Source organism: Spinacia oleracea, chromosome 2, assembly GCF_020520425.1.
Source record: "Spinacia oleracea cultivar Varoflay chromosome 2, BTI_SOV_V1, whole genome shotgun sequence".
Taxonomy (NCBI): Eukaryota; Viridiplantae; Streptophyta; class Magnoliopsida; order Caryophyllales; family Amaranthaceae; genus Spinacia; species Spinacia oleracea.
In genome coordinates, this window is record NC_079488.1 from 60,011,034 (window position 1) to 60,015,698 (window position 4,665).

General features: G+C 37.1%; 1 long non-coding RNA gene across 1 annotated transcript; it reads left to right on the forward strand.

Annotated features, from left to right (window-relative positions):
- Positions 1–2,910: 2,910 nt before the first annotated feature.
- Positions 2,911–4,270, forward strand: LOC130466953 (uncharacterized). The gene is made up of 2 exons (XR_008927112.1): positions 2,911–3,172; positions 4,010–4,270. It is a non-coding gene; the product is annotated as an uncharacterized lncRNA (long non-coding RNA).
- Positions 4,271–4,665: the final 395 nt, after the last annotated feature.

Sequence of the window (4,665 nt, forward strand, 5' to 3'; positions counted from 1 at the left end):
TTCTCTTGAGAATTTCTTTTTATTCATTCTTACAGGAGCGAATTCTTTCGAGGGATGCTCGGACTTAGTTGCAACCTGAATGTGGGTTGACAACGTGCTTAGACGGACCATTGTCTCGTGGTCATCATCTTTCATGGTTTTGAGCTAGTCTTTATGGCTCAATTTTGCCACTACTTGGGTCCTTGATTAGGGGACTATGTATAAGTATCAACGGCGACCTTTATCTTGAGGTTGTAATCCGGTTTTATCTTTTGAGGTTATCCAAACACGGGACTTCGTAGTCTGGGAATATTGTTTTAACTTTGCATACTCTCTTTTGAAATATATATTTTCTTTCGAGCCCCCAAGCATTCGTGCTTGATGATCATTTCTTGTCAAAGAGATTCCTTGGGGATACGCATTTTGTGATGTCTTTGATCATGTTTGGGATTGTACTCGTAAGTGCGAGCGATCTTTGTAGTGGTGTGCTACTCTTGACAAAGTCGTGAGGTGCGACTTTCAGTAAGGAAATCGGCAATTTTCGAGTCGAATGGATGCGACAGGGCCCAATAGAAGTTAGGGCCTTTTTTGAGCCTAGGTTCATTTTTGGCGCACAGGCCTGGGCGTTGAAATAATTCACGCCCAGGTGGGGAGTTTGAAAGTGTTGTTTGGGCTGGTCTTTTGATGACATAGTTGGCCTCTTGTTCATTCGTTTATTTCACTTTGAAATTCTACGTATTCTCTTCTCTTTTGTTTTTCTTTTATTTTTAGAACGTGATGATTTTCTCGAGAAGCCGTAGCCGAGTGGTGGACTACGGTGCTTGTCGCCTTGGGGCGATTATTTTAAGGAACTGTTGCTCTTAAGGCGTACAGTTATTGCGATAGTTGGGCGAGTCTATGTGGCCCGAGGAACACACCTTGAGGCGTAAGACTTTGACCGCTCTTGTTGTTGTATATTTTTCCTTTTGAACGCATTCGTGAATGTTCGATACTTAGAATGATGATATGTATGTGCGAACGAGCGTTCATAGAATGGTCGTCGTGTGCGGTCCATTAATCAGTTTGCTTGAATCATTATATATTTTTTTTGAGCAACGACTGATTTTGAATAGTTTGCTTAGAAGCTTGATAGGGTTCAGGCCCATTCATGAAGTGGGCTCAAACATCGTGCCCTATCGATTGTTCAAACATTTGCTTCGAGATTTTTTTTTATTTTGCTATGGTTGTTTCGTAGCTTGGAGCCCCCAAGTATGCATGTTGGGTACGATTTTTGTAGGCTCTTTTGAGAAAGATGCCTTGGGGTTCCGCTCGTGTAGGTGCGAGCTATCCCTTCCGTGGTAGGTAATATTTTGCTACCTTTAATCCTTAATGTAGAAGTCGTGTGGCTTGCATTTTGAATTTGGGCGATAAGTAGTCTTTGGCTCTTTTACACGTGCTCTTGGTCGTGCCTACATTAGTGCAATATGCCTTATTCTCTTTTTTTTTAGACTTATACTGTGGGATGGTTAAACTTTATGGTGCGACGTAGGCTTGTGTGGCCTAACAACATGTATTAGAACATTTCTCCAGGTGTTGGGGTATCATTATTATTTTTTGCATTGGAGTATTTCGTCATGCCTCGTTCAGGTACTCGAACAAGTGTAGCACCTTCTGCGTGGGTTTGCACGGCTTATTACTTCGTTCGATGCGAGGATTCATAGGTGTTTCTTTCTTATTTTTATATCTGGGTAAAACTTGGCTAGCAGAAAGATTCAGCGCCCAGGCTGGGGCGTTAAAGATATTCGCGCCCAGCTCTAAGCGTTGAAAATTATTTCTGGGTATATTTTGACAGTTCTTATCCTTGATTTTTTTTCTTTCGCTTTTGCTTTGGAACGAGGTAGACTGTGTAACGGGCGCTTTATAGGGCGAGCGTTAGGTGCAGTAGTTTGATCGGAGTTTTGGTGACTCGCGATTTTCAGTTACCCTTTGTTAGTGGGGTGACTTTATATATTCTAAGTAGTGCTTAGAATTTAGGAGGGGTTGTAGCCATTCTAAGGTTCGTTTTACATGATTAAAGCTTAGGATTGTGCCCCTATGATGTATGTATAGCATTAGCGTCGAGAATTTGCGATAAAATTGTCATTTCGAGCATTTTTAGAGTGTTTTTCTCAAGCCCCCAATTGTAGCTACGGGATTGGCTTGGTGCTATAATGCTTTGCATACGTCTTTATGCATTCATGGTGACATGGATCATGAATAGTTTTAACCAGACTCGTTTAGTGCGAGGTACGTTCGAGTAGTGACCTGCTACTTCTCTTGTAAATGTCGTATCACTACTACAAAAACAGGAATAAGTAACGCCGAATAAGGTACGGTTAAGTGTGATAAGCGTTTCCTATGATCATATAGTACGTTTTTCTTTGATAACAGTTCTATGGGGGAAAGAATATAGAACGGGTACCTTATTTAACAGTTTCATATTCTTTTACCCTGGTAAAAGAATAAATAATATTATTAAATCTATACATACAAATCGCTAAGCGGTGATAGATAAATGCATACTATTTTCTAAAAAAAAAAAAAATACAAAATAACTATATCAGTATTGGCGGCAGACAAAACTCAAATTAACTCTAAGAAAATGAAATATCTCCCGCAAAACACAAACCTAAAGCCCATAATTAATAAACTCAAATCAAAATGTTATTACTAAAACTAATATACTCATACCCTAGCCCACCTTCCCCATTAGGCATTAGCCGCCAACTCCTCCACTCCTCCGTCTATCTCTCTGTTTTACCTATGTGTTTCTCTTTCCCCATTTCATAAATTACTAGTTTAAGAAATTGTCATTGTTCCATTTCGATTTCCACGCCAATACTCCTCACACATGATTTTTATTTCTCAGCAGATTAAATCATTGAGAAATGGTTTGCACTCTTTCGATTTCTGTATATTCCTCACAAGCTTAATATATGATTTAATGTTTATTTGATCAACCCCTTTTCCTATTTCTCATCATTAATATAGGTTTTCTTGTCTTGCCTTTAATTTGAATTTTCGAATTGAATTACAGGAGATCTGATTGAATTTTGGTTATTTTTATGTTCTCTTTAATCGTCAGACTCGCCGCCGTCATGATTGCCGCTCCACCATCATATCTCCGACTCCTGTCTTGTTGCTGCCCCAACTAACACCGTTTTTAAGGTTTAAGGTAACATAATTTTTACAAGTAAAGTGCATGACGAAGATACCTGGTTATGGGTGCTGGCATTTTAACGCAATCCAATCCCAACTTTAATTATGTTATTTTGACCTTTAGTGCATGACGAAGATATCTGGTTTAAACAAGACAATTATATTTACAGGGGGGATACTAGGATTCGAATTTATTACTTATATATTTATTGGCATTGACTAATTGTCTAATTTTATCAAGTCATGTTGCATATTGGTTGGTCCATTTAAAACTAGATTAAGAAAATGTCAAACGTTTGTGTGGGACTATGCTGCTTAATTGTCACAAATTGCCTTGAACATTTTCTAATAGCTCAAAATCAACTTGATTATTACTAGCACATAACTCTGAGTCTCTGATATTAGAATTTAGAACAGGACATTAGATGGGAATATTTTGGTATCTCTTGTTTGTTATGGAACTAATAACAAGTATGAAGATGAATGAAGGAGCTTATATTCAATGACAAAGCAATTGAATATGATGAATATTGCCATAATCATAAGCCACAAGTATGTGGCCTATTTGGTAGTGTCTTTTGTGACTTTGGGCCTGAGTTTATTGTAGTTGACACAGATGGTTATGATCCACACGCCGGCATAATTGCATCTATCATTAATGAAAATCCTGCCCGGTTATTCTGGTGTGATTGTAAAATTATAAACACTTTTTAGACAGTTAATGATTCCAACTCAACAATTGGAGTATGTCAACAACTAGGTAGCCAATTTATTTTTCTCTTCCAAAAACTTAAATGCTTCAATTATTGGTTCTTAATCTTAAAGTCCTCTAATTCTCTTTTGGTGATTTCAGGTTTAAGTCTAATGCAGAGCAGCGAGATAAAGTTCATAGTTCATCGTTTTTTTTTCCAGTTGCAGTCAAGTGAAAGAGCTAGGAAATATTTGAAGAGGCGAAGAACTTATAAAGAATTATAGTATGGGAAGTGGGAACATCAATTTATTCATTTTTTGTTTTTAATTTCAGTTGTAAATTAGAGTTACTTCGTAATATGTATGTTTGTGTATTTGAACTTTATTGTAATATTAACACATATATACAAGAAGTTTTTGGAAATCGTATATTAAGAATTGTTTAATTTTTTTTTTTTTGAAATAAATAAGTATATAGTACGCCTATGTATGGAAGATGTTCTGTATCTCAATATTTAACAAGAAGAATAGAGGACAGTTATGTATGGAAGGTGCGCTTTATTATAGAGTATAGGAGACAGTTATGTACGTTAACCGTTCTATATTCCTTTTTCATTTTCTGATTTTAGGAAGGGAATAGAGGACGCTTATCTCTTATCACTGTACTTTATGATTAGGTATATAAAACGCTTCTTTTACCCGTTTTATAAATTTTATAGCGCGCTGAGTTGGAGAACGCCTCTAAGGCGTCCTATAAAGTGTATTTCAACAGTACTCTATGCCCCTTTTTGTAGTAGTGTATTATGCGACATCGCCATG